Raw genomic sequence first — 18,646 nt, forward strand, 5'->3', positions numbered from 1 at the left:
TTGCTACCATATAAATTTTCAAAACTGATGTTAATCATTTGTCCCAATCATCCATCTATCCATGTTCCAGTAATCCATTAGGTACAACCAATTTTAACATGTACCGTCCATCTTAGTTAGTATCACAAGAGAGCTATTTATATTTTATCCCCTTTTTATTTCAATCCATCATGTTTCCGTGTTCGAAGGATCCATTAGGTATAATCAATTTCTTCTTCTACAGATTGTATCACCTTGTTTGGGTTAATGAGAATGTGTTCTATATTATCTATCCACCTATGTCAATCATGAATATGCAAGAAGATGTCATTTATTCAGAAATTCTAGTTGACAGCAACTTATTGCAATATTTTAATGCTCGGTAATTCTAGGATATAAACCACCCTAATGCAACTATTCCAGGTATTCAAGTGAGCAAGTAATTGACCACTATGTTTCACCCTTATCTAACTTGTGGATGCATCTTCTTGAAACCTTTTTATCACTTACTATGTTGTGTGGCATCCTTTCAGCCCAAACTAATGTGTTTAATTGTGTTTGTTTAGCATTTGAGATTTTCAGATGGACAGCAAGTGTGCCTTCAATATAATTATATATATTTTGTAAATCATTAAATGAGGTTTTTATTTTTAGAGTTTGCAATTTTTTTAAGGGGGCTTGTCGAGTCAGTGAAAGTAGCGTGCTGTTAATCCCCCCGTTAGGGGTAAAATCCCTCCAACATGTTTCTCTTTGGAGATTTTGTCTGGATTGGAATTCACTTCTTTACTGGTTACATATTTTTGAACTTTGTACCATTTTGGATAATCTTCATCGTCATTTTCCATACCATGATCCTTTGCGGGAGATTCTTAGACGTTGAGGAAAATTCGTCTTCTCTCTTTCCTACAGAGTCAACTCTCACTTAAATATGAGAAAGTTGAAGACTATGGTATACTTGTTTGGCTTTTGTCATGCTCTTCAATAACTCCCAATCAGTGGCCGGACAGGCTTCCTCCCTTAGGTTCTGTGCCTCAATTTCTTATTTACCTAAGTTGTATCTCTCTTATCCAATTTGTATCCTTAACTATTATAAGCATACTTGACAAGCCTGTAGATGGATATATTGAATGGTTATCACTAAAGATAAGTAAGCAATGCTTAAAGGGATAAAGGGTAATAACTCTTCTGCTTGTTTTGCAATATATAGATGATTTTTGTTTCTATGATCAATCCATTTTAACTCTGGATTTAATAAGCACAAAAAGAGATTGAAAATAAATTGAGATGAAAATCTCTTAATCCTTATATAATTCATGGTTATGATGGCTCTACACTGATGTGTGTGTATGTTTACCAGAGAAATATAGTTCCTTTCTTTTTTTTTAAATGAGAACTAAGAAAATTTATGCTATAAAATTTTGTACAAAGCTAGACAACAAGGAATACATAAAGACTACTTGGATGATTTTCAAAGTAAGTTGGTCAGTCCAAATATGCCAAAACAAAGTTTTATAGATGCCCACAGTTATAGTATTTCAAAATTCCTAAAACATCAATTTGTTGCTTGTGCTGGACTAGAGTGTTCATAATCATTGCATTCTAAGAAGTGCAGTAGTGCTAATTTTCATGTAATTCTCATTGAGAACCTTATAGAGTTGTAAAGTTTGCTTAACCCCTTGTGCAGTTTTGTAATGTTATTCACCTACGATCCTACTCCATCCTCCCTAATGAATGACAAGTCTTTCTCAATTAACGACGAGATTTCTTATCGTTTCTTGCCCACGAAATTCTTCAGCTTCATGATAATCCATGGATAATTCACATAGAGAGTGATACATTCCAAATCTTAATCAAATGCTTGAGATTGATTGATGGACTCCTGACCTACTGGCCTTTCTGGTGAAGTAGTCAAACTTTCAGTTCTGTTCCTAGATGCTCTGTACACCTTGATAGAAAGCCTTCTGCACATTGTTCAGCTAATCTTGGATTTCTATGGCTTGCTCAATAAAGCCCTGGACTGAGTCAACCAGACTTTGCTGGAGGTCCCCTCACATAGAGAGTGATACATTGCAAATCTTAATCAAATGCTTGAGATTGATTGATGGACTAAGATTGCCACTCCTGACCTGCTGAGCCTTTCTGGTGAAGTAGTCGAACTTTCAGTTTTGTTCCTGATGCTCTGTATACCTTGATATTTCCTTTTTATTACTCAACAATACCAAAGTGAATACTCTTTGTTTCGTATTTTAGAGTAATGATATTGTTCTCCATTTGGGCCACTAAACCCTTCCTCAGTTGTTACTGGGTTTTTGCCTGATTTCCTATAGGTTTCTTTATATCCGGCTCTAAGATAACCCAACATCAGGTTTATATAAGCCACATGTAACAACACTATTCTTTTTTGTCAATTCATACTCAATTTTTATTTATAAACATGGTTAAATAGTTGAAGCCTTCCCCTTGCCACAATACTCACTGAAAATTTCTTCAGATGAGTACAAACAATAGGTCTCCGTTTCACAAATATGTTACATATTGTTGTAGTTCGTTTTTGGAAACATCGTTATAAGTTACAACATTGCAGATTAACGCACATATTGAAATAATTTTACAAAGTCTATAAAGTCAAGCACATTCTCTGTTTCACAATTAATTTGTTCTGCAACTCTAAATCTTCAGATGATTACAAACAGTAAGTCTCTATTTCAAATGACATTCTCTATTTCAATATCTGACTTATATATGATCATATTCTAGCTATGACTTCATAATACGATTTATAGGAATCTCCTTGGATCATCAAACGCTAAGAACACCTGGAGACAATACTTCCTCGTTGAGGAAATACAAAGAAAATTTATATGCCTAAGAAAATTGTTTAAACATTATCCCGTTCAGTCAACCTTCAATCGATTGGGGATAACCATAAAGGCGTTCTCTGCTTGGCAGTGGTATTTTGAAGTCTGGTATCAAAACTGTGCATTGGCTTTTGCCTTTTGATGACTTTCTTGTTGATTATGGCTCTACAAGCTTCATTGCATATCACCCTCCTCTGTCCAATAGGTCCCAAAAAACATGATTTGCCTCCTTAGTCAATTGGTCCAAGATCTAAGATATCTAATATGCACTGAGTGAGAAGGAAGCTAGCATGCAGGAGTGGCACCTTCTCAGCATCTAGTTCGGTCAACCTTCACTTTCTCTGCAAAAGTGTTCCCAATTCAGTTTGACAGAATATAGTCCCACTTGACTAAGAAAAGTACAACTCTATTTTATTGAGTCTTTAGAGTCCAAGAAGGCATTGGCAGCAAAATAAACTCCAATACCTAGCACTTAGTTAGCTACAGTGGTACAATGGACTGATTTTCCTGATCATTAGTTTGATTATGTAGTGTTAGGCATTTGGATTACAGAACCTGGCCATACTTAATATCATAATAACAAGCCTAGGTTAAGCTGTCTTTGACTGGTCAGTGGATACTGATCCTAACGTACAACAGGTTCTTTTGCATCTTGGCAGTGGTATTTTGAACTTTGGTGTCAAAACTGTGCATTGGATGTTAACTGACATAAGCAGTCTGAGCAGCTCAGTAGACATATTATGATTCTGTGACTTGTAGTTGCATTGCATTACTAAACATAATATTGCATCGAACACTTAGTGGTCATCATGTTTCCTATGTCTGAGAAATTATTTTTTATCTTGGCAGTCGTATTTTGAACTCTGGTATCAAAATTGTGCATTGGATGTTAACTGAGCACAGTAGCATCCCCAGGACCAGCTAGAAGAAACTATGGCAAGGCCGGCTAGGTTTTGCAGGATGATCAATGGAACAGTATGTAAGGCTGATCCATTTGATGGTTATCCAAGATCTAGGATATCTAATATACACTAGCATACAGGAGTGGCACTTTCTCAGCATCTAGTTTGATTCCCAATTCAATTTAACAGAATCAGCATCTAGTTGGTTCCCAATTCAATTTGACAGAATCAGAATCTAGTTTGGTTCTCAATGGAGGGACTTGCTGCCTCTTAACTTGTTATTACTTTAAAATTCAATCCTTTTAAAATTATCCGATACTTTATATATATATATATATATAATCAAAACTAAATCAAAGCAAGGCTTTAACTTCAATTAAAAAAGTATAAATAAATTAAGTTGTCCCATTTCATGCAGTTACAAGCGAATAGTTGGCAGGATTCCAAATCTTGACCATCACGCAATGTTCTGTGGGCGGCAAGTGTTTGTGTAACACAGGTGTGATAGTGACGCCACCAATTGTCAACGCCCCGTTCCAAATCTAAGTCTAGTCCGAGCTAAAGAATATCTCCGAATTTCACTGGCATTTTCTTCTTCGTCTGGTGTTATTGATGGTGATCATTATTATCCACCACCGAGAGGTTTGATGATATTCAGTTCCAACGACAAATCATATTACTTTTCTTGCATCTTCTAAGAATGTCTTTTCTTGCATCTTATAGTAGTTGTTTGCAGGTGAGGGATCAGGGAGAGGTTGGAAGAAAACAATAAGACCCGTGAGGCGACCACCACTTGTCCTGAGGTCTGCAGTGAGAGGCACTCATAAACCCTATGGGCAGCCGGTTCTACCGCCTCCACCCATAGAAATATAGGCCAACAGGCTTCCAATATGATTGCAGGGTCTCAGTCAAGGATTGAGGATTCCAATATGTGTTTTGGCTAATCATTCATGATAAATAATGTACAAATATTGACTGTAATTATCTTCGCTTCTTAGTGTCCAGGGGGCGATAACTTTTCTTATGGACTGCAACATCGATCCGGGGAACGTCGGTTATGTATTACGTTTAGGACTTTGAATAATATAAAAATAGATAACCATCGGTGGTTTTCAAGTTCTATTTTACAAATAAATGCAATCTGAGTGTTTTTTTGTTATATTTCTTTCTTTGGAAAGAGATAAACCCTAACCGTGTTCCTATTAAAGTTGTAAATGTTGTGATTAGTTGCTCCTAGATGAAATGTGTTTTCTGTTTAAAATGTTTAAACAAAAGTTAAAATTAAAATTGCTTGATGTGATTATGAGGGAAAAAAATTATAATTAAAATTGGTTGTTGTGATTTTGAGAGATATGTGTGTTCATTTATAATAGATTTTATAGAATTTATAATTAATTTATTAAATTAAGTAAATGGTAGAGAATATTATTATTATTTATTTGTTTGTCAAAGTTCATTCAATTTCGTTTGTGTGGCTTGAGAAACTAGAACCTACATGTATCTAAGTTTAGGATCGCGCTCGCCCTAGGCCACACTAGCACTTAACATGACTGGATTTTTTCCGACTGAGTTTTGAACTGGTGACCTTCACATCAGAGAGTGACCTAACATTACAGTCCATCACCGTCTATTATATGCCCCGTTGGAAAGTAAATGGTAGAGATTTAACCCAAGATGGAAAATTATTGTTGATTTCATTTGGAAAATTGATCATTATTACCTTCAATCAAATAATGTTACATATAAATACATGTAGTGTTGTCTCTAGATAGGTAGACTATCTTGGACACAAAATCACTTGGTTGAGAGAATATCTCGACCACACATCAATCTAGAAAACATCTAGATCTAAACAACTTCTAACGAACAAGAATCAACTCCTTTACATAGAAAGAATCACAACTGAGACAAGTAGGAATTATATTTTCTACGTCACCCTCTTTGTGACTACTTGTCTTAATCTCAATCTACAAAGTCTAGTTGTGGTCTTGGTGTTTACAAACATGATAAAAAATAATATGTTGACATCCATATAAAGCAACAACCATCTACTAGAATGCATGAGGACCAACCGTTGTAACCGCTGGTCTACTAGGATGTCCTTCGTGTACATGGTTCATTCAACCATTATCTACATACATGTACCTATACATGCAAATCCCCCAACATCACCATCCTCATGGGCTTTCTCAGATTACCCATAACCATGCTTTGGGTTTTATCGGCGTACCCTAAACCATGCCCAAGGTTTTGTCAGTTGACCCTAAACCATGCCTATAGGAATCCCTATCCACTTCATTCTCACACGTGGTTTTTTTTTTACCATAAACTGACACTACAAAGTGGTTTCCAGCTTACCACAAACTTGCGCTTACATACACAGTCATAAGTGGTTTCTGGCTCACCACAAACTTGCACTTACATAGTGGTTTCTAGCTTACTACAAACCCGCATTTACAAAGTGGTTTTAAGATTACCACGAACTTTATGGGGGTGGACATGCCTCATCAGGCTTACATTACACACTCCAACTCTTGGAGTTACCACCTACATACTTTCCAAAGACCACCACAAAATATTACATTTGCTTTGCTTACTAATAAATGTACGTGACACATAATGCACCATGCTCATGAGTATATTCCACACACTCACACAAACTTTGACTTAATTGTCTATCATCACCTAATTTTCAATGTCGTTGTTGCCCAAAATCAAGTTTGTTGCACTTCATCCTTATTATCCACCAAGGAGTGTCTTTGCACCCTCTTTATTTTTTGGTTTAATTGTTGTCTTGGATTCACATGTGATTTCTTAGAGTAGCTAATTCTAATAAAACAACTCTATTGAGTTAGACAGGCTCAATGTAAATGCTTCTAATTCCAAAAAATTCTTAAATACCACTATTAATTTGTTTTTCATTGGATTTTTTTAACAAATTGTACTTCTACATTGAGTTCATCAAGCTTAATGTGTTTATCATCCCAAACTCCAATTTTGTCGCGATAGAATAGGGCGGTAAACCTCTTCTTGTGTGAGCAAGACACTGTCCTCCCTTGCATCTTCCATAGATGAAGTTCCATTGAACGGTGCAAAGCCCAAATCCTGGATAATTTATATAGGGAAGCTTGGGGTTCATGGATATGAAAGCAGTCACGTATTTGTAAACCTCTCACATGTACTCAGTATGGTGGGCTACATCATTTCCAACATGATTATACCATGTGAGAACATATTGTAAGCCAATTGGAGTATCTGCACAATGTGGAAAAAGGTAGGGCACTGCATGATATTTCATTTGTTCTCCCACCAAGTCGAGACAAAATGATATCGACATTCTGATCTACAATTTCATTAGAGACATTCAAATTAGATAACAATTGTAGACTTCCAACATTTATAGAGAAGCAGACAAATTAACGTTGAAATTCTGAAATGTGAAAGGATAGAATGAAGACGAACCCAATGTTGCCCAGGCTACTAACCTCTCCTCCATGCATAAGACGCAACACAACAGTGAATTTTCCATGTTAGGGCCATCCTTCAATGCTGCCCAATCACATATCAAAGACCACCAATGACAGTTAACAACCCGTCAAAGATCACATTGGGTTTACCAAAACCCAATTATAAACACTACCGAAAGCAACACTAGTCACACAGACTTCTCAGGTGCTCCACACAGTCAACTTACTGGATAACTCTCTCCATCTCAACACACACACAACAACAAGTACTTATGTGACAACTTTACTATCAGACAACATCACACTCCCTCGAATCTCAAAACCCTGCTTGATGGACCAACTCAAAAACTAAAACAAAATATACTCTCTTATTACCCTCAACCCATGAGGGGCCAAGGCCGAGGCTGAAATGACTCTGGTACCAATTTGAAAAACTGATCACTATGGCGATTAATCAAATAATGTTACATATAAATACATGTAGTGTTGTCTCAAGATAGGTAGACTATCTTTGACACACAATCACTTGGTTGAGAGAATATTTCAACCACACCCAATCTAGGAAACATCTAGATCTAAACAACTTCTAAGGAATATGAACAGACTCCTTTACATAGAAAGAATCACAACTAATACAAGTAGGAATTATATTTTCCAAGTATTTCAAAACCAAATATTTTCTTATTTTTCAATTTCAAAAACTTGATAAATATAAGTTTGAACTCTTGTCTAGAATGTTTAAAATTGAAATTGTCATTATCCCTTAAGGGTTCTTTACCTCATCAAAGAAGGGAATAACAATTATTTCCCATGCAAATAAAAGTTAAAGTGAAAATTTTCTTGAATTTTCTTGAATTTTTATTTTTTATTTTTTGGCAGAGTTACTAAAGAGGATATCTTTTTAATGTTTTGTAATTTGTAAGCTCACATATGCATTCTTATATTCCCAACTCACATTGCTCAAATTTTGTAGCTTTTATGAGTTGTTAGCTTTTATCCACCTAGATTTTGTGAAGTGGTGTTTGTATCCACCCAACTTCTTTACTTGTATAAATAAATTACTTGATTGTAATAATAAAATAACAACTTATTTCTATAGAAAAATGCATAGGGTAGTCCCATTCCCTTTTCTACTAAAGTGTAGACATCTAAAGAAGGCCTTCGATTTTTTGCTTCTACTAACTCACTACCTACATTTGATCTTATTGAATCCAAGAAAGTATCATTTTTTGTAGTTCGAGTTTAGAATGCATTATTAGAAGAACAACCCAATTATGTTGCAAATAATAATGAGATGGTTGATTATAGTGTTGCTAATGTACATAGTTACACTCTTATTAATGTACATAGGTTTGGATCTACAAAATAGATATCTGAGACACATCAACATCGTCATAGAAAAAAGAGGAATTTACCTAGGAATCAAACTTCTTAGAAGCCTGGTAGCTATGCATTCAACTCATTCCAAAAATGATGTAAAAGGGTGAATGATGGACTATTACTCACCATCACCATCAATTGTAGGTGGATTGATAGATGGCCATAGAATCATTGAACATACCTATTTGTTGACTTCATATTGTTGTGTATCATTGATTGTGCATTGATAAAATATTCCTCTTCTTTGGTGTTGATTATTGTTGCTCCCTCATTTATGTTTCTTGGGAAAGTGGGAGGAGTTTAATGATGATAGAGCATGTTTTTGTTGCTTTGTTATTTATTCGATTGATCGACTTGGTTGTTTTGTCTTTCTATCTTGTTGTTGAATCCTTGAAAGTATTTCCTTATTTGCATTTAATTAGTATTAATGGTGACAATGTTCAAAATTATTTGAGAGTATCTTTTACCATGTTTTGATTAACTTTTGTAATCATAAAAATTAAGGGTAAGCTATGCTATGTAAATATGTTATGTGATATTTGCAGTTTGTTCCAAATGGTGGCCAGCTTCTTTTCATAAATTCTCCTTTTATTACGGTTTCTTCCCGATCTACTCTACGGTTTCTTCCAAACGGTGGCCAACTATACCTCTTCCAAACGCGTGGGCTATATACCTGCGGTGTGAGCTATATATCTGCGGTGTGATATCTGTGGTCTCTTCCAAACAGTGGCCAGCTTCTTTTATGGGAGATCACAGTAGATTTGGCTATATATGCATGAGAAGAACCCAGATCTGTGAGCTATTAGTTATTGGAGGTGTTTTCTGTCTCTGCATGAGTAGATATGCAGCTCTTGCTGCAGTGTACAATTTAGTTATTGGATAGATTTGCAGTATATGTTAGATCACCATAGATTTGGTTAGCTCCTATGGCCTTCTCTTCAGCAATCTTTTATACTCAGCTCGAGAGAATTCTCCAGATGGCTCCCAGCTTCGCAAAAATAGTTGCTGGCTCAGTTCCGTCCACCTCTGGGGGGCAAGCTCCAACCCATATCGCGAGTGAAGCCCCAGCTCCCACTGTCCAGGTGGTCCAGGCCTCACTCGATGAGGCTTTGAAGTTCTCTTAAAGTGCTCTAATTTGTCGATTCAATGGTTTTTTGCCGTGGCTAACAGCTCTACACAGTTGGATCTTGGAGGTATGGAAGCCTCTAATCCCTGATGCAATTAATATCTATCCCTGTGCTAAGGGTTTCTTTATAGTAGATTTGAAACCTTGAAAGCAGACAGTGTATTATAGATTCCGACCCCTGGTTTTGGGAAAAATCAAACCTATTCATGAGGCCATGGAACCCATCTTTCGATCCCTCAACAACAGTCATAACCTCAGCACCAGTTTGGGTGAGATTGCCAAACCTACCCTTGCATCTCTGGAATTTCTCTTCGCTAAAAGCCATTGGAAATGCAATTAGAAAATTTTATTGTAGGTGCCCAGAAACAGAGGAATATTCTAGAACCACCTATGCATGCATCTGTGTGGAAATGGACTTCAGTGCCAGATTCCCAACCGAAATACATCTAACAAGTAAAGACTATGTGTGGAATCAGAAACTCGATTACGAAAGTGTCCTCTTCAAGTGTCGATCCTGCTTTGAGACAGGCCACCTAGCCAAAAATTGCTCAAAAGCCTCCAAGAAAAATTCTGCTAGAAAAAATCACCACAGATCTACATGGTGGGAAGGAGCACAAAGAGAACACTACACTGGCATCAAAGAGGAATACTCTCGAGAAAACTCTGAATCACAAGATATCGGGCAAGAGAGAAACATCTCTCAAGACAAGCAGGGGGAAAGCCCTGACCAACAACAAAAGAGTGAACTCGACAACCCCTCAAGCATCAACAGTTATGAGGAATCGAATATTGCACAAAATAAATCTTCATTTAACAGCAATGCAAATCTCCTAGACCAAACTTCTTCTATGACTATCTTCAAAAGGACGAACACAGTGGATCACGAAGCTAAGACACCAATGTCCCAAGAACCAGAAGAGATGAAAGAGATGCAAGATAAAGAAAGTTGGAAGACCGTAGAGAAAAAAAAGAAAGCTATAGCACCAATCTCGCCAAGAAAGGCGAGGAGCCACAAAATTAGAAACTGAGAAAATTGTAGGTCTGATAAACCAATTTGGTCTCAGTGGACGTTAATCATCATCATCATCATCATCAATTTTTCTCCCCTTGCAATTGAGTTGATGAGTTTTCCATACTCAATATTTGGACATTTAGAGTCTACAGGTCTCATTATTGGTTTGATGCTTGAAAGTGGTTGCTTTTCTTTGAAACCTACCAATGCATATCTAAAATATTTATGACTTGATTGTTAGCATTTTCCTTTCTTGTTTCTCTGCAACATCTTCATCTTTTACTTTAAAGATCAAACAAGTTCATTGAGATTTCTTGACTCGAATTTTGACATTTTTGGTACTTCTTTATTAGAGCTTTTAAGCTCCACATGACTCTTATTCTTTTCATATATTTCAATATATAAAAGTTTCACTTAAAAATATTAGCTTCAATATTTTCCAATATTTTCTTTTTCAATAAACCGATTATTGATATTAAACTCACTTATTGTTATCTACCTAGTTGTTATAATTGTCTTTAACTAACACTAACCTCTTTCATTACTAAACAATAAAATAGTACTAATATATTATATAATGGAAAATCACTGAACAATAAGTGAATCTTTACAATTTGAAAATAATATAAAACACAAATCTCCTTGCAAAAAAAATATTTACATAATATTGCTGCAAATAATCTATTTATGTTTCCGTGATAATATAATCTCCAAACCTCATATCCATAAGCAAAGATAAAGATGACTTTGTTTATTCACATATCACATTCACACCAGAATATTTGAAACATGTGGACAAAGTCACCTGCTTTCGGATGAAATTCTCTTATAAAGTTCAAAGATAACTTTATATAAAAAATTCAATCAGTTTAAAATTACCTAATACTTGAAAAAAAAAAATTTCAATGCCAAACTTTAACTTTAATTAAAAAAGTATAAATAGATTAAGCTGCTCCATTTCATGCAGGTACAAGCGAATAGTTGGCAGGATTCCACACCTTGACCATCTCGCAATGTTCGGTCGGCGGAGAGTGTTTAACACTGGTGCGATAGTGAATTGATAGATATTCCGCGTTGAATTGATAGATGTTTCGTTGAAATACAAAGTGGGAGCCTTCTATTGGTGTTCTTCTCCTTCTTCTCTGCCAACACGTAGACAGATAGGTCCTATTGGTGTTGTTCTCCTTGTGGATAGTAGAGATTTAACCCGAGATGGAAAGTTATTATTGATTTCAAAACCAGTTATTTTCTTACTATTCAATTTGAAAATTTAATAAAAATAAGTTTGATCTCTTATTTACAAGGTTTTAAAATTGAAGTTTTCATTTTCATTTTCATTTTCATTTTCCTTAAAGAAGTTTTTTATATCGTCATAGAAGAGAATAACAGTTATTTCTGGTAACAATTATTTATATTCGTGGTGTTCTCTTGGTAGATAGTAGAGATTTAATCCGAGATTGAAAGTTATTATTGATTTCAAAACCAGTTATTTTCTTATTTTTCAATTTCAAAATTTAATAAAAATAAGTTTGATCTTTATTTACAAGGTCTTAAAATTGAAGTTTTCATTTTCATTTTCCTTTAAGAAGTTTTTTACCTCGTCATAGAAGAGAATAACAGTTATTTCTCGTAACAATTATTTCCCATGCAAATAAAAATTAAAATGAAAAATTTCTTGTTGAATATGAAATGAAAAATGTTTCTGTTTCTTTCAGTTAAACATAAGATTTTTTTGGTCAGGAAAAAATTATTTTTTGTATAATAAAATTTTATTGTTAGGAGGGTCACATATATATGTATTATTAATTTATTGAAATTGTATGCATGTATTACTAATTTATTGAAATTGTATGTTTGTAACGTGTATTGAATATTAAATATTTTAGTTTTGGTGAATTTTTTTTATTATTACTTATAGGGGATAATCAATTCTAATTAAAATTAGCATGGAATTAGTTTTTAATCATCTTGTTTTTTGGATTTACAAATATTACTCATCAATTTTTTCATATATCACTTATCAAATTTTCCACAGGTCCATTTCCAAATCTTCTTGCTATTCCAAATGTTTGTATTTATTACTTATTTCACTTCTTTGCATTTAAACCTTGGTCAGTTTGTTTAATTTTATTAATATTATTTGCATGTCTTATTTAAGCTTCTTTTATGAAGACACTACAATAGACACTAGGGATCAAAATTGATTCAATGTTAGTATGATTCTTTATCATTAGAAATTCAAGGTGAGCAATACTCATTCATTTATTTTTGTGTTATTTATCAAATGGTGTTTTGCTTCATAATGCACATGTGTACTAAGTATTTTGCCTATAATTCTTATGACAAAAGATTCTTGTAAGTTATATTTCTTTTATTGAAAATTGTGTTGTTGAATATTTAAAATAAGTGTTTTTTTAATTGGAGATTATAGTGACATCCATAAAATAATATTATATTTTATTTGTCTTTCAAAAAATGGTTCCAATTTTTTGAAAGATTATACTAATTACCATATAAGAAAGAAACATTATTGTGAGAGTAATTTCGGCAAAATCACAAAAAAAATTATTTGTCTACAACCAACGAGTGTGGTTCATCGTCAGGACAAGTTGAAGATCCAATCTAAGCCACATGTTAAATAGGGACAGCAGGCCATTCCAACAGCTATATCGTCAAGATAAGTTGAAGATCCAATCTGAGCCACAAGTTAAATAGGGACAGCAGGCCATTCCAATAGCTATATTTTACCAAATAATGGCCAGATTTGACCAAGGTCCAAGGTTGTTAAAAAACTTTTAATAAAATTATTTATATTAATATTAATATAAATTAATATTATTGTTCCTATAAATAGTATAAATATTAGGGGAAAATACTATTAAGAATAAAATAATAAGTTATGGTAAATCCCATATTAGAAGTGACTGTTGTCTTATATAGATATTAATAATACTATTATTAAATACATATTATTATTATTAATGGCCTAGTGTAAAAAAATAATAGTATTATTATTATTATTAACTTCAAACTTATAATACTTAGCTAATATGACTAACTTATAGTCTGATTAATCTCATTAAAAGACTAATATTATTATTATTGTTATATCTTTGTATTATTATAATTGTTAATGATAATAGAGATAATGTTATAACAATTTTTTATAAGGTTAATTATTCTTTTTTAGACGTGACTTAATGTTAAAAAGATAATAATAAGATAATTGGCCTATGGTGAAAAATTCTTTTATTACTAATTATAATAAAATTATATAATCCAAACCTCATCAAGTGAAGATGTAAGGTAACAAGGAACAAAGGGCACCCAGGGATGAAGAGGCTAGGAAGAAAGGGCTGGGATCCAGCAAATACTAATGTTCCAGCCGTCATCCCTATTGAGACTATTAGGCCTTTTATCGATTTCAATGGCTTCTCTAAATTTTCGATGGTGAAACTATGCAACTTTCACAATAACACGAGCCTCTTCTATACATACATGATTTTTAGTCTTCTCAACATGCTCTGCAAGGGCTGAGGACTTGGCCCTACCATGTTTTAAGTGTGCTGAGTGCTCATTAATCCTTTGATTAATAGAACGACCAGTCTCACCAATGTATGGAGTCCCACAGGAATAGGGAATGACATAGACACCCTTCATGTCTTTAAGGTCGACCAGATCTTTGACAGATCTCAGGGAGCTACATATGGTATTAAGAGGTCTAAAGGTCGAGGGAACATTGTGCTTCTTAAGAATCCTGGCATTCCTATTAGTAATCCCTTGAATGTAAGGTAGGTAAACCCCTAGGACCCGGTCTTTAGGATCTCTATGGACAGAAGGCTCCTTCCGGCCCTTGAGGAAGGCTTTCTGACCCAGGTGTCTACTATAACCATTTTTAACAAAGACATCTAGGAGATGAGCCATCTCCTTTTCCAAGTTCTTTTCATCAAATATTCTTAAAGCACGAGTAGCAAGCATGCTGAGAATGCCCAACTTCTGAGCAGGGAAATGATGGGAGTTAGCATGGAGATATTGATCAGTATGAGTCTTTTTTCAAAATACCTGGTGGGAAAAGGAACCATCAATATTCTTAGAGATGAGAACATCAAGGAAAGGAAGACAACCACTGACTTCCTTTTCCATAGTGAATTTAATGGCGGCATCTCAATAATCAATCCTCCACCATTAAATTGACTATGGAAAAGGAAGTCAATGGTTGTCTTCCTTTCCTTGATGTTCTCATCTCTAAGAATATTGATGGTTCCTTTTCCCACCAGGGATTTCGAAAAATGACTCATACTGATCAATATCTCCATGCTAGCTCCCATAAATTCCCTGCTAAGAAGTTTTGTGTTCTGAGCATGCTTGCTACTCGTGCTTTAAGAATATATGATGAAAAGAACTTGGAAAAGGAGAAGGCTCATCTCCTAGATGTCTTTGTTAAAAATGGTTACAGTAGACACCTCGGTCAGAAAGCCTTCCTCAAGGCCCGGAAGGAGCCTTCTGTCCATAAAGATCCTAAAGACTAGATCCTAGGGGTTCTCCTACCTTACATCCAAGGGATCACTGACAGGATTGCCAGCATTCTTAAGAAGCACAATGTTACCTCGATCTTTAGACATCCTAATACCATACATAGCTTCATGAGATCTGTTAAAGATCAGGTCGACCCTAAAGACATGAAGGGTGTCTATGTCATTCCCTGTTCGTGTGGGACTGCATACATTGGTGAGACTGGTCATTCTATTAATCAAAGGATTAATGAGCACTCAACAGACTTAAAACATGGTAGGGCCAAGTGCTCGACCCTTGCAGAGCATGCTGAGAAGACTAAACATCATGTATGTATAGAAGAGGCTCGCGTTATTGCGAAAGTTTCGCAGTTTCACCATCAAAAATTTAGAGAAGCCCTTGAAATCAAAAAAAGGCCTAATAACCTCAATAGGGATAATGGTTGGAAGATTAGTAGTTGCTGGATCGCAACCCTTTCTTCCTAGCCTCTTCATCCCTGGCTTCCCTTTGTTCCTTGTTACCTTTCGTCTTCCCTTGATCAGGTTTGGATTATATAATTTTATTATAATTAGTAATAAAAGAAATTTTCACCCTAGGCCAATTATCTTATTAATATCTTTTAACATTAAGTCACTTCTAAAAAAGAATAATTAACCTTATAGAAAATTGTTATAACCTTATCTCTATTATCATTAACACTTATAATAATACAAAGATATAACACTAATAATAATATTAGTCTTTTAATGAGATTAATCAGATTATAAGTTAGTAATATTAGCTAAGTATTATAAGTTTGAAATTAATAATAATAATAATATTACTATTATTTTTTTACACTAGGCCATTAATTAATAATAATAATAATATGTAGTTAATAATAATATTATTAATATCTATATAAGACAATGGTCACTTATAATATGGGATTTACCATAAGTTAATATTTTATTCTTAATAGTAATTTCCCCTAATATTTATACTATTTATAGGAACAATAATATTAATTTATATTAATATTAATATAAATAATTTTACTAAAAATTTTTTAACAACCTTGGACCTTGGTCAAATCTGGTCATTATTCGGTAAAATATAGCTGTTGGAATGGCCTACTGTCCCTATGTAACTTGTCGCTCAGATTGGATCTTCAACTTGTCTTGACAATGAACCACACTGGTTGGTTCGAAATGTGTTGACCAATAATTTTTTATGTGATTTTGCCGAAATTATTCTCACAATCATGCTATGGATCACAGAAGTCTAAATTCTATAAGAAAGAAACATATTTTGATTATAAAACAACCTAATTGTATTTGAAAAATAATATCTATGAGATAAAAGAGTAAATGGTCTTATTGAATTTCCTCTGCATAACTCATATATAAATTATGAATAAATGGATCAAATAAATTATCTCTAAATTCTTTCCATATAATTTTATATAAATTGTAATACGAGTTAATTTATATCTTCTAAATATAATATATGTGTTCAAGTATATCTAGGTTTTGGTTTTTAAATAAAATTTTCATTTAAAATTTATACAACTTAAACATAGTAAAATATATGATCTCTATGAGTTATAGTATATTTTAGCTCTACAGGAGGAAAACAGGTTAGAGATCAATAGGAGGCGAACTGCGGGGAAATGCATAGAACTAGGGTTTGAAGCAGGGTACCAGTATTGGGCACGAAGGAGGGGCAAGAAGGGGGGGAGTTCCACTCCCTCCTACAGCCATGAAGTCTTGAACTGCTTCAAGAATCCAATAGAAGCAGAAATTGAGAGTAGTGACAGAGAAAAATAGGAAAACAGTACAGCACAGGGCCATGCAGAAAATGAGGAGGAAGTCAGAAGAGAGAAGAGAACAAGAGGCGGTAGTGAGAAAGCTTACCACAGGAATCTGAAAGGACCTTGTAAACCTAGGTCAACAATCACACCCCGAGTGGTGTGAAGTGATCCAGCGCTACAGGCGCATAGGGATCACATGGCGGTTTATGCAGTAATATGCAAATTCATGGAGATATGGCCAATGGGGAAGGCCTTGCATGCTTGGATAAACAACCATTGGGAACCTAAGGGAGAAATAAATCTGCACCTTGGATCCAAGGGTTTCTTCACAGTAGTGTTCTCAAGCTTAGAGGATAATGACAAAGTGCTTGAAGGAAGACTATACTTCTATGCTACTGCAGGCCTCTATATGCGGCCTTGGGTGATGAATTTTGTCCTAGAGCGAGAGACATTCACATCAGTACCAGTATCAATAAGACTCTACTCCCTACCTTTAGATTATTGGTTGCCATAAACCTTAAAATCCATAGGTAATAAACTAGGGAATTTTTAAAAAGTATTAGATGCCACTCTGTGTGGAAAATACACCTCCTTTGCCCGAATATGCATAGAAATGGACCTTTCTAGAGTTCTGTTGGATGAAATCATTCTAGAAGTTTATGATGAAGAATGGGTGCACACAATGGACTACGAGCATGTCCCTTTTAGATGTTGCAAATGCCATGAACATGGGCACCTCTTCAGAGACCGCCCTTCAAACAAAATGGAGAACAATATTAAAGCCACCTCAGGAAAAGATACGGAAGGCTTTACCAAAGTGGGAGGCAGAGGGAAAGGAGGGAGAAAGAACCAGAATAAAATCAATGAGGAGAAGCAGCCAAGTCACAATAGATTCAAGATATTAGAAGAAGAAGATGGGAACAATGGAGCAAGTCAGGTCATGGAGGACAGTCCTGCAAAGAAGGAAAAGGATGACAGCATGGAGGATAGACCTAAAAACAACCAACAAAAGGAAGATCTACCAAGAACTATGGAACTTGACAGGGACCATGAGATGACCCCAAGCGAAGTGGGAACGAAGGATCATGAACTACAGGAAATTCTTGAAAGGGAAAATTTAGATCTAGAAAAGTTCTTGGAGCAAGGAACTGCCAAAGGGGTGGATTCACTACCTCAAAAGTAGTTTAACAAAGTACAATAGCTCTTCCTCTGGAGATCTCAAGAAAAGGGTTCTAGGGTAAAAAGGAACCATGATAGTCAGGAAAATGCAGGGGTAAAAACAATGGAGGCAACGTTGGGACAAGCTCCCAAGAACCTAGGTAGGAAAGGAGGAAGAAAAAGACAGAATGAGCTGTTGAAAGAGTGTGGAAAACTCCTATTCACCACCTCCGTCTGCCCATCGGTCTGTGGGTGATAACCGGAGCTGAAGTTTAACTTTGTGTCCAAATTTTTCCACAAGGTGCGCCAGAAATGTCCTGTGAATTTCATATCCCTATCGAAAACAATGGACTTGGGTAAGCTATGCAGTCTAACAATTTCAGTGAAAAACAAGTGTGTTACATGGGTGGCATCACTGGTTTTCCTACAAGGGATGAAGTGTGCTATCTTGGAGAAATGA

The sequence above is a fragment of the Pinus tabuliformis genome, chromosome 8 (assembly GCF_031772625.1).
Source record: "Pinus tabuliformis cultivar Carrire ecotype Pingquan chromosome 8, CPIR1, whole genome shotgun sequence".
Classification (NCBI taxonomy): domain Eukaryota; kingdom Viridiplantae; phylum Streptophyta; class Pinopsida; order Pinales; family Pinaceae; genus Pinus; species Pinus tabuliformis.